Below are 18,516 nucleotides of genomic sequence, written 5' to 3'. Positions count from 1 at the left end.
AATTTATATATGGAGGGTCTTGATGGTACCAGCAATTCTGAAATATCCACACCATCCTAACTAGCCACATTCAGGATAGGCTTCCCTAGACCAGTGTCCTGAGAATCATGAAAAATAGTATATTTCTGAACCAAGCTATGAAGCAAGTTGTTTATTTTCTCTTCATCAAACTAAAATAAGCAACTTGCTTCTCCTCCCTATTGTTTATATCCTTGAACTTCTTGGCAATTAAGAAAAAAGATGAATTTTCCATTTGAAAAGGAGAGAGACATGTTTCATGTCAAAATGTGTATGGACTGAATGAACATTCAGCCTAATGAATAGTAGGATGTTAGTAGGATGATGGATGTATAATAGATAGATAGAAACTCTAGGGGGTTGGGCTATGGTGTACTGAGTTAACTGCACATAGTATGAATGCAAGGACCCATACTATAAGAGTTAGTGAGACAGATACCTTAGGATTAGCAGTCAGAGGGTAGGATAACCTTCCAGAAATGGGAAGCTTGTCCTTTTAAAGTATGGCTCAAGAAAAAAAACAAAAAACAAACAACAACAAAGAGAGAATAAGAGTATATGTGAAACAAAATTAGTTCTGATAGTTTATACGTTCTTCTTAATAAGAAAATCACAGTCATACTTGAAAAGATGTGTGGATTGTATTGGGATTTGGGTGAGAGGTCCTGGGGGATGAGTACAGAGAAATGACAAAACTTCATTCATTGAAACCGCTGTTACTTCCTGAGGGCCTTGACCATTAATACCAATGATTTAGTTCACAAATTACAGCATGATTGTCAAAACTGGTGTGTCTGCTCTTGGAAAGGATAGTACCAAATTGTCCTGCTGTCCTCTGGGTGCCAAGCCTCTGCCTCTAGATGTAACTGTGTCCTGTGGAACAGAAAAAGCCTCAGAGAAAACTGAAGTTGAGGAAAATTAAGTGATATGTACAGAGGTACAGTGAGGTTTTCATCATAAGCAAGAATAGAAACATATCTTCTAGACTGACAAAATAGTTCATCTAGATGTGCACCTATGACCTTTTCAATGTGTGTGACCCAGGTTTGAGCCACACTGGAAGAAGTATTAGTGCTATAGAGTCTTTCCTCCTCTGTCTATTTAGGTATATAAACTATTTATTGACAAGGCCTAGATTCATTTCTTCCTGGACACACCTGTGGTGTGGCCACGGCATCCTATGGTCTTGGTTGTTGGCCACGGACTCGGAGTCCCCAAAAGTGTTGCAGCCCTCTGAGGACCCAAATCTTCTTCAGCTGCTCCAGATCTTCATGGAGCTTTTTGTCCAAACCATTAGCCAGTACCTGACTGTATCTTCCATCCTTCGCATCCTTCTGTCTGTTCAAAAACCAGTCAGGTAACTTGTATTGGCATGGATTCTGCATAATAGTGATCACACGTTCCACCTCATCCTCAGTGATTTCTCCTGCCCTCTTGGTCAAGTCAATGTCAGCTTTCCGCAACACCACATGAGCATATCTTCACCCCACACCCTTAACTGCAGTAATGGCAAAGGCTATTTTCCGATGCCCATCCATGTTGGTGTTGAGGACTCGCAAAATGTGCTGGAACGTCTCAGGAATCACTAGAGACATGGCGGCAGCAGCCCAGTGGCATGTAAGCCTCCTGTGGAGGAGCAGGGAAAAAAATGTGTTTTTTTATTCTCTTTCGTTGTTGTTTTATTGTTGTAGTTATTGACGTCATTGTTATTGGATAGGACAAAGAGAAATAGAGAAGGGAAGACAGGGAGGGGGAGAGAAAGACACCTGCAGACCTGCTTCACCGCCTGTGAAGCAACTCCCCTACAGGTGGGGAGCCGGGAGCTCAAACCCAGGTCCATAGGTGGGTCCTTGCGCTTCATGCCACTTGCTCTTAACCTAGAAAAATGTTTTTAAAAGTCAGCCTGAAGCAGTGATTTCCCAATTATGATAAATAAGTAAATAATTCTTACTTCATGTTCTTTTTTTACCCCATTCTATACAAAGGAAAGAAGTCAATAAGGGAAGTCGGTCTGAAAAATAAAACCAGCTTTGAGCTTTGCCTTGACTTTTCCACCGACCTTGGGTGATGCAATATCTCTAGGTCTGAGATTATTTGCTCTTAAAAAGTTCTTCCCTTTAAACTTCCAGGTCTGAAAGAATATACAGCAGCTTCTAGACCAATTGAAATTAAGTGTCAGAGGTCCTAATAATGCTTGGATTTCATTAGCTGGCCTCTAGTACTTATGGGGTTATAGAAAGAAGAAAAGCTTACCTTACAGGAAAGTATCGAGTAATGAATCAGCCATTTACAAGATGAGAGACCTCTCAAGAATTCCTCTCACTTGCTCTTAGTGGCTTTCTCACCATTGATGTCTAATGAGATAAAAGACAAAGGGGGGGTGCTGGGTGGTAGCACACTGGGTTAAGTGCACATAATACGAAGCGCAAGACCCATGCAAAGATCCTGGTTTTAGTCTCCAACTCCCCACATGCAGGGGGTCGCATCACAAGTGGTGAAGCAGGTGTCTATCTGGAGGTATCTCTCTGTCTCTATCCCCCCTCCTTTCTCAATTTCTCTCTGTTCTATCAAAACAAAAAAAGTGGCCTCTAGGAGCAGTGGATTTGAAATGCAGGCACCGAGCTGCATCGATAATCCTGGAGACAAAAAAGAGAGAGGGAGGGAAAGAGAAAGAAAGAGACAAAAGGTGATAAAGCAATGCAATCTAGTTCAAAATGAAACTATAAATAACATAGCATATGTAAGAAGTCAGGGAAGTGATGCTGCAGCTCTTCTGTAAAGCAAGGAAGACTTGGCAGAACGTTTTAACAATTGATACTAGGAAAATTACAAGGGTATTGACATGATACGTACTTCAGAAAAGGAAAGATGTGTTTTCAGGGATTATGACGAACCCTTGGGGGAAATGTTGCAATCTTGGATATTGTAGCAACTTCTTTAAATGTGTCATATATACCTAGCACTCTGTTTTGAAGATTATATAATCTTCCCAATCACATTTGCTTTCATTTTGAGTTTGTTCTGAGGATTAATAATTTTTTGTGTTGTCACTAGGGTTTCGCCTCTCTGAGCCAACTTTTTCAGGTAGAACAAGTATACCATGGTATGGGACCTTCACCAAGTGCTATGAGGGCAGGGCTTACTACTGGCTTGTATACTTGACAAGGCAGGTACACCATCTAGGTAACCTATTTTGTGTGTGTGTGTGTGTGTGTGTGTGTGTGTGTGTGTGTGTGTGTGTCCTGCTCTAAGAATTAGAACCTACTTGCAATCATAACTTAAATTTGATTAATAAAAGAAAAATTCATCTTGAATTTTTTGTTTCCCAAAATAAAATCTTGATAGAGCCTTTTAATAATTGTTTTATATGAAATTTTTATGCCACGTGAAGTGAATTTGTTTTGAATGGCCCCATTTCTTTTATTTATTTATTTATTTTTATATTACAGAATTACATGTCAACAGGTGTTTGAATCCACACCATTCCCACCACCAGAGTTCTGAATCTTCACTTTCCCCAGTGCAATCCACCACTGTTCCCCTAAAGTTGTAGACATGGGCCAGTTATCTTCTTTACAGTTATCTGTTCACATTTATACATCGTTGCCCTTTCTTTTTCTGATTCATTTTTCTCTTTCCCTCTAAACCACTCATGACATCAAAGCTACCTCAGTATGTCCCCCCCTCCTCCTCCTCCTCCTTCTGCTCCTCCTCCTCCTCCTCCTCCTCCTCCTCCTTCTTCTTCTTCTTCTTCTTCTTCTTCTTCTTCTCTCTCTCTCTCTCTCTCTCTCTCTCTCTCTCTCTCTCTTCCCCCGGGTGCTGATGGAGCTGGAGTGCAGTGTCCTCTTATCTTCATCCTATCTCTTTTCCCCCACTGGGAGTATGGATCAAGGTTGTTTACGGGGAGCAGAAGGTAGGAGTTCTGGCTTCTGTAGCTGCTTCTCTGCTGAGCATGGGTGTTGACAGGTTGATCCATATCCCCAGCCTGTTTCTATCTTTCCCTAATGGACCAGAGCCCTGCAGAAGTGAGGGTCTAGGACATATTGGTGAGGTCGTCTGCCCAGAGAAGTCGGGAGCCATGATAGCATCTGCAGTCTAGTGTCTGGAAGGTGGCATGACCTAAGTTGAGACAAGATGGTTAATGAACAGGAACCAGAAAGTAGGATCAGAGCAGATGAGCTTAGGGATTTTAGGATAGAAGAAAGCTAAGATAATCATTTTAGGCATGTTCCTGGGGGTATACAACTATAGTAGTTTTGCTTGAGTTTGGTAGCTAGCGTGAGGTTGGATAAGAGTATCGATAATCTGAGAGAATGGTGTCAGAATGGATAGGGGCTAGAAAGTTGGATTAGGAAAGAGAGTAGTTTCCATTCTTATAAAAAAAGAATTTTGTGGCTAACTGTTTACCTCCACCCACCTACTCTAGGGTCCATATGTAAATGCATATTTATATTTAGTTCCAGAACCTGTGTAATCTCTAAGTCCCTATTGGTCTGAGCTTATAGTTCATGGTCACATCTGAGGAACATTGCAGGCTGCACTCATTTCAGAACCAGTTTTTTTCAAGTGGCAGGGTAGGATACCCCCAGCCTCCCTTCAGAGACTGGGGCTATCCCTCTGGTACAGCCAAAGTCCTGAGAGGGTAAATGGCCCCATTTCTATGGCAGAGTTTCATTGAATAATTCAAGGAGGACTCTGATACTCAGAATTTAAAGTAGATATAGTGTTTCCATGATCTTTTAAATCTGATCTATAGAAGCTGAGTGAAATAAAGAAAGCAAAAGAGCAGGGGGAAGCAGGTATGAATTGTTAGTGTCAATGACAATCCAAGGAAGTAAAGGACCCTGTATCATTAGAGACTCAGGTGATAGTATTACCAAAGAATTTAGCCTACTGGAGGAAATTAAGAGATTCCTAGAATAAACCAAGGAAGATAAAAGAATCCAGTATTTGAGTCCATGATTTTATTTCTGGCTTTCCTTCATAGCTTTACTCTATTTTTACCCTGTTATCACAGAAAACAAAGGCCCCTCCATCCTTTTCCTGATGGGAAAGGCTTAATATCAATATTTTCTATTCTTCCCTAAGCAGACAGAGATGTGCTTGGAGTGAGGAAATACTCTAAAATAGAGTGCTTTACCCAGATGCAAAAGAGGTTTGCTTTGCCTAGCCATGGAGGCAGAACAACTGAAAACAAAATTTAGAGAAAACAGTTGGTTTCAATTAGTGAGCTGACATTGATTTGCCTTCATAGCAACACTTTTCCTTTCATCAGCTTAATCCCCAGAATCTCAAGGAGGAAACAGCAGTTGATAGCTTTCAAGGCAGCTCATCCTTCTGTTGAGATGAAAGTCTTTTTCTAACCAATTTCACATTGCCTGACATAATAATACTAATCCGCTTTTGGGATTCTCACTAGCCATGAACTTTATTAACCTGAAGACACCCAGATAATTGTCATGGTAACCAGTTTGGGTCCTCAAGATACCAGAAGAATGATGTCACTGCTCATTTGGTACAGATAAACCAATTTGAACAATCAGACACAATAAAAAACTGAACTGTAGTACAAAGGGTCAGAGTCCTCCAGAAGCATTTGAAGCTCACTGACCATTAACTTAAATTGCAGCAAGAGTTGTACTCATCCCATTTGGGTAGCAACATCTAGATAATGTGTATCATTCAGGTCGCCTAAAACATCGATGATGAAATGGAGTTAGGAATGCCATGGGTTTATAAATGATAATGTCAGATTGTGTTAAAGGGCAGAAAACAGGAATAAAATGGGTGAGAGCTTCAGACAGTGATCTGACAGTTACGACTACAAGAGTCCCAGAATAATGATTGCCTATTAGAATCCTGGGTTGAACAATAGCCATTACAAACCTACATGTTCAATCACCGAGTGAGAGTTGCCCAAGCTTCAGCTCAGACATGGTCTCAGCTCTAACATAGTGGCAGATGCTAAGGCTCCTTCAAGTACCTTCATCTCACAACTGAGTAGCCAGGTCTTTGTTAAAAGAGGAACTAATCAGCGTATTTCCTTTGTATGATTTATGCCACCGTAGCCTGGAAGCCAACACTAACCCATTCCAATGAATGAATCCCTCAGGAGCAGAAAGCATCACACTCATCAAAATGTTGATGTTTGGTAGTCTGTCAGTTGCAAATTTCAGTAATAACAGGGCTCATTAGATTATATTTTGGGAATGCACATTACTCTCTTACAAACTTAATTTTATTCTGCAGAACAGCAATGCTAAGGAGTTCATCCTATATCAAAGAGTTTGGTTGAGAATGCTGCTTAACAGTGGGACAAAGTAAACAAAAGAAGAAGAAATTAAGTTTATATTTAGTGATCTATCTATATGCATTTGGAGCACTGTTTGGGAATAATTCAAAAGGGCCAATCCATTTCATGCCTCCTGCTGCTACATGAGTGTGGGAGTCAAGCTGCTATTTTCACAGTGCAAGACATTTATTGTTGACTTAAAAAAAATAAAACTTCTCCCCCGTACATATAATCAGTATCCTGCAAAATGAGACTGTAGAATTTCAGCTCCTTCTGCATAAGGTGGAACAATCTTAAGAAAATAAGCTGTGAGATAAAAATTAAAAATTAGTCAATGACAAGTCAGAGCATTTAAACACATCTACTGTGTTTAAACCAACAAGTTCTTCATAAAGTTTGTGTTGCCTGGGTTGACAAGACCTCCTCCCTCAGCTGGGTGGAACAGCATTTTGACTCTGCAGTCAGTGTAGTACTATTAAGCAGCCTCTAAACTCACGAACAGCTGTGCGTGTTCGCTAATGCTTTTAACAAACTCCTTCTCCATTCCCTCACCACTCTCAGCCTCTTCCCCCCAAATATATAACCTCTATAGTTGAAGTTATGTTAGATATAGTCCTATGCATGGCTGTGACCATCTTAGTCATTTCTCCTGCCTAAAAGGTTATTTAAAGAGAAAGACAAATGTTGCTGAGATGTGTTGAGGATGGAGTGGGATGAGTTACACCTTGATCTGTTTCTTATATTCTTCTATTTAGATGAAATGTAAAAACATTTATGATCAGACTTCTCTGACTCTTCTTCAGATTTTTGTTTTTCGAGTGATATGTGTGTTTAACCGGGTGCACCACCACCTAGCCCCTCTATTTCTTTCTTTTTTTTTTCTTGCCTCCAGGGTTACTGCTGGGGCTCAGTGCCTGCACCATGAATCCACTGCTCCTGGAGGCCATGTTTTTCCCATTTTGTTGCCTTTGTTGTTGTAGCCTTGTTGTGATTATTATTGTTGTTATTGATGTCATTCATTGTTGCATAGGACAGAGAGAAATGGAGAGGGGAGGGGAAGACAGAGAGGGGGAGAGAAAGACACCTGCAGACCTGCTTCACTGCTTGTGAATCGACTCCCCTGCAGGTGGGGAGCCAGGGGCTCAAACCTGGATCCTTAAACTGGTCCTCGGCCTTTGCGCCACGTGCACTTAACCCGCTGCACTACCGCCTGACCCCCTCAAATACTATTTCTACATTGACTCATCTAAGAGACAACTTTTGAAAACACAATTAGCCATTACACTATTAGGAAACAGATTATATATGCATGCACTCTTAGTCACATGCATTGCTTTTCTTTAGCTGCTCATTTATTTGAAAGACTTGTCTTTGAAACTGAAAAATTTAGGTTAAAGAGGAAAACACTTAAAAGAGCCAAGTGGTGGTACAGCTGGTTGAGCTCACATATTACAAAGGACCTAGGTTCCAGTCCCAGTCCCCACCTGCAGGGGGAAAGCTTTTCCAGCGGTGAAGCTGTGCTGCAGGTGTCTGTCTCTTTGCCTCTTTCCCTTACTGTCACCTCCTTCCCTCTTGATTTATGGCTATCTCTATCAATAAATAAAGATAATAATAAAAAAATTTAAAGAGGAAAACACTTAAAAGTATTGTAATATGGGGCAGGCACAAAGGTTAAGTCGATAGAGACAGGAATTCCCAGTACTGCATATTAGAGCAGTGCTCTGGCCTCTCTAACAAACGATATTTAAAATGCTACATACCTATTGAAAACATACAGGTCTATCTATTCCTTCATTCATCAACCTCTTTTTTTTAACTTAGGTCAACGATTTTCTTTTATCTCATTTTACTTAAAGAATTTTGTTTTAGTGGTCTGGGAGGAGATGGTGCAGTGATAAGGCTTTGAATTCTCAAGCATGAGGTCCCAAGTTTGATCCCCAGCAGCACTTGTGCCAGAGTGATGTCTGGTTCTTTCTCTCTCCTCCTGTCTTTCTCATAAATAAATAAAATCTTAAAAAATATAAATAAGTAATTTTGTTTTAAATGAAAACTTAAAGTTATTACTGAAAACTCTAAAGCACATTTGTTAATTTTGCAAACTACACATTCATGTAAATATCGATCTTAACTCATACACTTCTTACACCTAATCTTTATACTCTATTTTAGAACCATTGAGCTAGTCATATTATCTGTATTCTATTAAAATTTTATGTGACCCCAAAAGGTTCAAGTCATTCCTTAAAGTTTTTGTTCCTAAGATGCTTTTTTTTTACTATTTTATTAATTATTTAATAATAGTTTAAAAGAATATAAGAGTACAGGGAATAGTTCCACACCACACTTCACCAAAGTTCTGTGGCACCCCCACCTCCATCCCAGTGATAATTCTAACGAAGTCTCAGAAACAGTTTGGTCACTTTTTGTTTTTGCGAGTTCAAGTTGTTTTAATGCCTCATACATATAAATGAAGATATAGTTGTATTTCGTTTACGTATCTAAAGAGCTTCTAACCCATTTTCTAGTGTATGTTCAGCATAAAAGTTGTACAGATACAGAAGATTAAAAATGTTCCTTCTATATGCACATATAATCTGTTATCCAGGGTTGTACAATTTAGGAAAGTAAAATCATCCTGCACTGAGCTCCTGTTACCTGAATTATACTAAGCATTTTATACACAATGCTCACTTTAGCTCTGTTTATTTGCCACCTTTTTCTTCATGTATGTGCCAAGTATCATGTCAAAAGCATAAGAAATAAGATATACTTCTTACCCTTAAATATAATTTTATTATAATTCCAGTCCTTTCAGTATAGCATAATTTATATCTGTGCAGTAAATATTAAGACATAAAATTTTCAGGGCATTACTGACAACCAAACATTAGTGGAGGACAAACCAAGTGTAGTGTTCAGAAATAGAAAATATCATAGCATGGTCTCTAAGTAATCTTCTTGCTTTGCTGAGACTCACTGAAGTTGCTAACTTATTAAAGGTCCCAAGAGCAAAAATGGCAAAATAAATATCTATGCTCTTTCATTACACTTTTCATTACTTTTTCATGGTTATCTGGTTTCAAAAAAAAAAATGTGTTTATTATACCCCTTAACAACCTATAGCAGACATCACTAATCAATCAGAGTTGATTACCCAACACAAAGAATCATTTTCACTCCCACTGCTACCATAATCTAGTCCATTGTTTTCATTTTCTGCCATGCCCCCTCACCCCCAGATTGAACCAAGGCGTCGCCCATGTGCAGTTTTACCACGTGGGACCTCTTTTCACTCAAGAGACCGAGAAAAGTAGAGGGAGACACCACAGCATCAGAGCTTCTGCCCATTGCCATAGCATTTCATATATTGGGCCTTTGGTGTGGTAAAATCCATGACATACTCAGTGAGCTATCACTCTAACCCCATCCTCTTCATTTTGTAATGAGACAACTTAATTAAGTTAAAGAACTGCAGGGGTAGATAGCATAATGGTTATGCAAACAGAAAAGTCCCAGGTTCAATCCCATGCACCACCATAAACCAGAGCTTATCAGTGCTCTGGTTAAAAAAATAATAATAATACTGCCTGATCTCTCAAAGCCAGTTCTCTGAGAATCATTTTGCTAAATGTTCTTTCTTCCAGACTGCCATGCTCCTCAGGAAAAGACAAGCAGAAATACTTAGTCATATTTGGCTTACTCTCTGTTCTGCAATAAGTAAACAAGGCTTCTCCTTCTCTTGAGTGGTGTCTGCCCATGTACTGAAACAGCTTGTGATATGCCCACTACTCTGAGGGATGCTTGAGAACTGCTCCCAGAAGCAGAGGTGCATGCCTCCCAGGAGTTAGATATATGTCTCTAAACCTCTATGTGTCAAGTGTATATGTGATGTCATTAAATCAATATGATAGGATCTTAAAACACAAGCATGAAAACAAAATAGCATCTCTGAAGTTAAGACACTTTATTTAATAATGATAATGCACACCAAAGTGCTGTGAGAGGCTTCATAGACTGAATAGCACTCTTCCTAGCTCATTTGGAGATGATGGCTCCTGCAGATGAAGAGGACATTCCCAGACATTGGCAGACTATAGATGTGAGTACTGAGGGAGAAGGGAACACTTTTTTTTAATGAAAAATTATTAATTTTTATGAAAGACCGCTCTGTCATATATGGTGCCAGGGGTTGAACCTGGGGCTTCTGGGACCTTTGGGAAATCCTGTGCTCTAACACTGAACTATTCCCCCAGTCCCAGAGGAGGGTTCTTCAAGGGAATAATAAAGCCCAAGTATATATATGGATGATCGAATGAAACAGGAAAAATTATAAATAAGCCACTGCAGCATATAGTTATTTTAAGGAAAATATAATTTCCTAAGAGCTGGCCTTTTCCTTTCACATTTTCAGAGGGAGGCCGTGCACCTGATACGGCAGCTGGCACAAAGCTCATGCCATTTGTGCCTGGTCTGCCCCCTCAGCTTCTTTTTCTCACCTTGCCTTGCCCTCATTAGCCATCACAGAATTCTGTTGCGCTCCTTTGACACTGCTCCTTGTCAGACAAATGTGTTGATCTTATTCGTGCATGGGAAAATTAATCTAGAATTTGTACTACCATCTCTTTCTCTTCATCACTGTCCCCCTGTTGTTCCCCTCCTTGAACAGCTCCTGCCTTGTGTCTGTCTGCCTTGTTCTCTTCTTGACCCAGTAGCATGGCCAGCCTCTTAAGAGGCATGAACAGTTGTGATGGAGACCAGAGTGAGTAATGGGATGACAGCATCTTCCATTAGGGCTGTACTCAACGATGAATGTGTCTGTAATCCATAAGAAAGTCTGAGGAAAAACACAATGAAAACCTTTCAAGACTGATTCAATTAAGAGTCTCCCAGGAGAGACTGAGCACCAACAATGGAAAATTCAATATTGAGCTCACCGAAAGCACTTCATCTCCTCAATGCCCCTTTTCTCTACTATGTAAGGAAAAATTTGCAGCAACCTTTTGAAAAAGATGGCATTTGTTCCTCTTTAAACAACTGCTATTTTCAGATTTTTTAATACCAATGTTGATTGGAGATTCAGTAAGGATGATGGAGGGTTTTCAAATGAATGGTGGCAGTGTCTAAAGCCAACTGTTAGGAGGGAGAACTGAAATCCAGCATGAATTATCTGTGTTTGTGACCCTAGGCAAGGTTGAAAATGAAAAGTGACTGTCAAGCTTGACATGACAGTGAGTGCTAAGGCCTTGTTCTTTGCCTTCTATGTGTTTAAAGATACAAAATGTGCATCTCCTTTCCAAAAACAGAATTCACTGTTATACAACATTCAGGGAAAGAGCTGTACTCCTAGAAGTAGCTTTATAACAGTTGATCACTGTGGTTAATAAAAAGGGCTTTAATAGATGTTTACAGGGAAATATGCAGTAAGATTCATTTCTGTAGCAACTTCAAATAAACTCAAGTAGTGCATGTGAATTGTTAATGCCTTCAGCTGTGATAATGGCATTGTGATTAGGTTCCTGAAAAAGGTTTGAAATATCTATAAATTAAACAGTGTGATATTGAAGATTAGTTTCAAAATAATTCAAGGTGGATAGGAAAAAGAGATAAGATAGGATTCTCTTTGTGATAAATGAAGTTAGATATGGAAGTGTTGTTTTCTGCTAACAGCAATGTACCAAGAGCTCATTATATCTGGTCAAGGAAAGGTGTGAATTAGCTTTGCAATACAGTGTTATTGGCAGATGGTGTGAGAAATTTAAATGACAGAAGGTGGCAATTATTAAACAATAAAGGATGGTAATTTCTCTGGGACCAAACAGAAAGTAACTACTTTTGCTTCTAAATAATGTATCTAAATTTTCCTTAGTTATATAATTGGCATTTTGGCATTGTGAGAGGTGTGCTCTGCTAAGATGAAAGTTAAGAAGTTCAGAAAGGTCAAAACATTAGGTCTAAATTGAAATTGAATATATTAAGCAAATCCATTGAGGGATGAGTTGCTCTGTATTTCTATGTGAAAAAGTTGACCTGGTGGCACCTGACAGTGGCACACCTGGTAAGCACACATGTTATATATAGTGCACAAGGATTTGGGTTCAAGATCCCTGTCTATACCTGCACAGGGAAACTTCATGACTGGTGAGACAGTGCGTTAGGTGTCTCTTTTTCTCTCTCCCTCTTTTTCTCTCCCTTCCTTCTCTCTGTCTCAATCCAAGAAATAAATAAAAAATATTTTTAAAAGTTGTCCTGGTGACAACCAAAACTAAATTATTTAGAAAAATAAAAGAGTTTATCATGTATTTAATTTATTTTTTCTTTTGCTCTTATGATTATGTTTTGTTATTTTACTGTTGCTGATTATAAATAGTCAAATTCTCAATTTGAAATATGTAATGTAACGGTGTTACTATGACTTAGGAATGTTTGGAGAGGATGGGAAGAGGGGTGATGTTGAAAAGGTCAGAATTTAGAGGGATATGCATTAAACTTTTCAGGTGAAGTTATAACCTGGTATTCAGAAGCTCAAGAAGACCAAAAAAATGAGTGAAATACTAGAGCCCTGTCCATTTCCATATTGTACACATATTTGGTGCCTAAGGAGGGAAAAACTTATGGAATACTCATCACCTGTAAATTGTTTAAGCAGAACTTCCTTGTGGGTCGTCCCAGGGCTCTCCACCCCTCTGGCCACTGGCGGCAGAGACTGAAGCTGCCCCTGGGGGTCCTGGGAGACCCTGGTGATGAGGGAGAGTGCACAGAGAGGAATCAATCACACGACTTACCCCTCTGGGAGAAGCCTCAGAGACTACTCATTTATTGGGGGATACAAACAAGTAGATATACCCAAGGGTTAGAAAAAAGGTTGAGGTAATCATTAATCCACACACAATGCAGAGTTAAACCTTGACCTATCAAGTATTTGATCAAAACTGGAAAGTTACCGTATAAGGTCTGGTCATGAGCTCACAATACATGATTAGGCTTTTTTCTCTAAGGGTGAATTATGATCAACTTAGGGCAGGGGGGAAGGGGGCAGCTGAACAAAGCTAAGATATTTGTGGTGGGTTTTGGTTGGCCATACACAGTAATTCATGGCCTTTGTTCAAAGGGAATGAGGAAGTATGTGCAGGAAGGTTCCCAGACCAAAAAAAAAAAAAAAATCCACCATAATTTCACAAGATCGGGTAGGACATGCCAATTACCCCTCTAGGAGGGGGTTCGGGGTCAACCCACTCAGACTCTCATAGAAATAATGGCTTGGACTTCTCAGACAGTGGGCCCTTCCCCACTCTTCCTTCCCATGATGTTCATTCTCAACAAGTAAAAAGACATACAAAACAATCATAACTTTTTAAATTAATGATTTAGTATTGATTTATATAAGTACAAGGTAACAGAATGCAATGTTCATCATTAAAAGCTACAACAGTTCTCCTAAGGCTGCAGATATGGGCTAATTATTATTTCTACAACCGTCTGTCTATATTTGTATATATTTGTCCAAGTTTTTTAAGGTCCCATCTTCTCTTCCTTTCCAAGTCACACATACACCTATTACTACATCCAAATGTCCTTTCTTTCTTTCCTCTTCTCTCTCTGGGTCCTGATGAAGTTGGAGTTCAGAGCCCTCTGCAAACCAATCATAACTTGAAGGGGAAAAAAAAAACTGGGAATATATTGACTTTCTTAAATTTTTTTTCAGGTAACTTAAAATTTTCATATATTACTTAAGAATTAGAAAATATTAAAGTCATTCTAATTTTGGAAAATTTCTGTTTAATACTACAAGTGTTCAAAAGCAGGTTATTTTTTTCAAAAACTCTATTAAGTAATTGGGACAAATAGTGAAAAAGGCAAATACTTTAGTCTCCACCCTTATAAAGTTTCAATCTAGGGAGTCAATGGTCAACCTATTCTGAAAGGCAGATGAAGAAGATGCCCATAGGAGTGTTATTTAAGCTATCAGAAGAAGAGTATATCAAGGTTAGCTAAGCCATATAGATATATTGAGAAATTGAGAAATTCTTGTAAAGTTGTTCATAATAATAATCTAATTTTTAAACATATATTCTGAGTTACTTGCATGACCATTCCCTAATTAAATACTTCCTCTTGACTTCATTGCTCACATTGTCCTTTTGTTTGTGATTATTTTTAAACAAGGTATAACTAAGGTGCTTGTTTAGATATCTATAGTAACAGGTTAAGTAGGGGGTTAGTAGTTTAGATAAAGTAGTGATGGAGGTGGTAAACAGAAGTAAATGAATTCTCAAGGAATTTAAGGGATGGGGAGAATATGTAACTGCCTTGTTTATAGAAAGACTGTGTAGAGAAAATAAAGTTGTAGAACTTTGACTTTGGGGCCAGGCAGTGGTGCACCTGGTTAAGCACACACACAGCAGTGTGCAAGGACCCGAGTTCAAGCCCCTGGTCCCCACCTGCAGGGGGAAAGCTTCATGAGTGGTGAAGCAGGGCTGCAGGTGTCTCTCTGTCTCTCTCCTCTATCTCCACCTCCCCTCTCAATTTCTCTCTGTCTCTATCCATTAATAAATAAATAAAATTTAAAAGAATTTTTAAAAAAACTTTGACTTTAGTAACTCAGTTTTTTTTTCTTCTAGCATTTGCCCTTCTTCCGTAGCCAGTCAACAGCGTCAGGTTGAGCCTGATGTAAAGTTTCGAGACCTCCTTTGAATCTGGAGAGGTGGCAGTCGTTGACTATGTGTGTGGGACATAGTCTGTCTGTAGCCGCAGGGGCAGTTCGGGTCGCCTCTGGCTCCCCAGCGATGGAACATAGCAGCACACCGGCCATGGCCTGTTCGATAGCGATTGAGGAGGGCCCAATCATAACGTGCTAGGTCAAAGCCGGGTTGACGCTTGCAGGGGTCTGTGATGAGGTGTTTGTTCTTTACCTCAGCTGACTGCCAACTCTGTTTCCAAGAGTCTGGAACAGAGAAGTTCAGTGTAGGCGTAGGAGACCAGATTGGATGATGAGACGTCAAACGTTGTACAGGGTGGACTCGAAGAGCAGGACCAACAGCTTGAAAGCTGTCAGGAGCTTGTTGCTGGCTTTGAAAGTGACTGGGATCCATGTGGATTCAGTCGGCTAGGAAGGATCGTCAGTTTCCCCAATGAATGGGTAATCACGGGATGCACCACGGGAAGGTCGATCCAATGCATCCCAACTCAGTGAGAGATAAGGTGATTTACTAATGTAAGAAAATGGATATTGGGAGTCGGGCTGTAGCGTAGCGGGTTAAGCGCAGGTGGCGCAAAGCACAAGGACCGGCATAAGGATCCCGGTTCGAACCCTGGCTCCCCACCTGCAGGGGAGTCGCTTCACAGGTGGTGAAGCAGGTCTGCAGGTGTCTATCTTTCTCTCCCCCTCTCTGTCTTCCCCTCCTCTCTCCATTTCTCTCGTCCTATCCAACAACAACAACAACAACAATAACTACAACAATAAAACAACAAGGACAACAAAAGGGAATAAATAAATTAAATAAAAAAAAATGGATATTAAGAGAAAAGGCTTAGGAAAGACCTTGTATGTGTTAAAATCTGGTTCTGTCATTGTCTGTAAGACTGATAAGTTGCCAACTTATTCTGGCCTCTTTTAAAAATTTTTTTTATTTTAATGAGAGAGAAATACAGAAAGGAAAATAGACACAGAAACCAAAGCACTGCTCAGCTCTAACTTATAGTGATGTTGAGGATTTAACCTAAAACCCCAGAGCCAAAGGCATGAAAGTCTTTTGTATAACCATTTTGCTGTCTCCTTAGTCACTCACTCTAGCTTCTTATACAAAATTTTGGAATAAAAAATAGTTTATCTCTGGAGTTACAGTCAGGAATGATATTACTAAAAGTAGTGTGCTATTTTCAGTAGTATTAAGGTTGGAAGGATTACATGAATTAAATTTTGGGAAAATCTCACAAATATTCAAGAGGAGGTACCAAGTAGGAAGTAACACACGCATGCACAAACGAACACCAAAACAAAATAAGACTAGACAAAGTTATCTGAAAAATCAAACTGGAGAATCATAAGCATGACTTGCTTTGACTGTATGCTCGGTTGTTTGATTGGAACAGGATGATAATAAGACAAAAGTTCATATATAAATAAGGAAAAAGTATGCCCATAGCCCCTAGCTCAAGCAAACAACTTTTCAAAAAAAATTTATGAAATGAAAATATTGACAAGGCCATAGGATAAGAGGGGTACAATTCAACACAATTCCCAATACCAGAATTCCATATCCCATCCTCTCCCTTGAAAGCTTTTCTATTCTTTATCCCTCTGGGAGTATGGACCCAGGATCATTATGGGGTGCAGAGGGCAGAAGGTCTGGCTTCTGTAATTGCTTCTCTGTTGAAAATGGGCATTACCAGCCTGTTTCTATCTTTCCCTAGTGGGACAGGCTCTAGAGAGGTGGGGTCCCAGGGTAATTAGTGAGGGGAGGGGAGAGCCGAATTAACAGAAGTCAAAAGCAGAATTAGCCAGACCAAGGATGAAATAGAGAAAACTAAGAAAGAACTAAATGAGCTAGAGAGAGAGACGGAGGCATAGAGAGAGAGAGGGATTGAGAGATACTGAAAACAACAACAGAGACATATGGGCAAATCTTTCAAAGGTCATTATCCTTACCCAAAGACCTCACAGTGGCTACAGTACATTCAGGCACGACAGTACTGTTCTAAACATTGGGTAGATATTTAGAATATGTATACAGCACAGAAATCTCAAAGTTATACAGCTGACATCTGGAAATATCAGTTTTAGCACAGAAAGTAACAGATGAGCAAGTTCTTGCTGGTTTCACAATTAGTAAAAGTTCAAATTTAAGCCAAACTTTAAAGAAAAAAGTATAGAGGGCCAGCAAAATAGCTTAATTGGATAATACATCTCCTTTGTCATGTTCACAGCCCAGACTTGAGTCTGCCCTCCACCACACAGGAGGAAATTTTGTTGCTGTTTTGCTCCCCCTCTGCCATCTCTCTGTCTCTTTTTCTGTCTGTCTCTTTCTACCTGAAAAAGCTGGCAGAGAACAATGAAGTCCCAGTGACAACCACCCTCCCCCCCAAAAAAAAAAAGTTAGTTGTTTTTTTTTAAAATTTTAGCTATGACAATTGTTTTCACAAATCAGGGCATATAACAATTAAAATGCATAGCACTTGTATTTTGTTGGTATTGCAGCTTTCTTCAGTTCTGCATGTTATGGTGTTCACTTGAAGCAGCTTCCAAAGTCACTTTGTATTAGGCTCAATGTGAGATTTCATCCCCTTTATTGCTTACCATCCTAATAACTTTATTTTCAGGGGCCTAATGTTATTATTCTTTTTTCCATTGCGTGTCTAATGCTTTCACTAGAGCTAAAGGCCTGGAAGTAAACAGGCCAAAAACAATTATCATGGTGCAATGCACTAAAAAATTAAGCCTATGGGGATAAATATTGCTAGGCAAGTGTAAGAGACATCCTTACTCCATCTCTACTTGTAAAATCGTGTATCTTCAGGGACTGTTCTGTGAGTGGTGGAAGTGAAGACCATGCCAACTATCTGATTATTTGGAATGAGAATTTATCAAGAAGAACTTCATTATCAGTACCTGGAAGACTTAAGTGCCTCAGCAGTTCCAAAGCAGGAGGAGACAATGAGATCACGAAAAACTACCTAATACGAAAAAGGATAGCCATAGGCAAAAACAAGACACGGGAAACTGCAGAGGCCAGCATCTCAGGATTCAAACAGCATTGGCCTGGTTTTTTGTGTTTGTTTGTTTGTAAGAAGAAAACTTAATGAACAAGAAGAAAGAGGGAAGGGTTGTGGTCAAAGAGGTAGAAGCGGCCCAGATTAAGCACTTTTGTGGGCCATGGCCAGTAAAATTTTGTTCTGCTTAACAATGGTTGGCCTAAGATTTCAAGCCAGAGAATGATTACGATTACCCTTGAATCCTTACAGGATTTCTAGGTGGACTAACTTTCATTGATATCAGTATCTTAGCTAAGTTTGTCCTATGTCCTCACACTACTTAGGGTCAGTGTTACCCCAGTATGAAAACTAAGCCAGTGAGATATCAGCTCATTGTCCATGTTTATATTTGTCATGATGGTGGAAGGGCAACCTACAGCAAAGTGAAGAGACAGTGGACTACTACTAGCTGGAATTTTAGAGTCACTTTTTTGATAACCAACAGGAACATACACCTT

General features: G+C 39.6%; 1 protein-coding gene and 1 pseudogene across 2 annotated transcripts in view; one reads left to right on the top strand and one right to left on the bottom strand.

The window, feature by feature from the left end:
- CERS6 (ceramide synthase 6) overlaps window positions 1-18,516 on the top strand; it is a 294,482-nt gene that overhangs the window by 252,145 nt on the left and 23,821 nt on the right. The gene's annotated exons all lie outside the window — the stretch shown is intronic.
- LOC103128486 (small ribosomal subunit protein uS13-like) lies at window positions 1,156-1,677 on the bottom strand (annotated as a pseudogene).

The sequence above is a fragment of the Erinaceus europaeus genome, chromosome 18 (assembly GCF_950295315.1).
Source record: "Erinaceus europaeus chromosome 18, mEriEur2.1, whole genome shotgun sequence".
Lineage (NCBI taxonomy): Eukaryota > Metazoa > Chordata > Mammalia > Eulipotyphla > Erinaceidae > Erinaceus > Erinaceus europaeus.
Note: the sequence above shows the minus strand (reverse complement) of the source record. Positions and strands in the feature narration are given on the sequence as shown.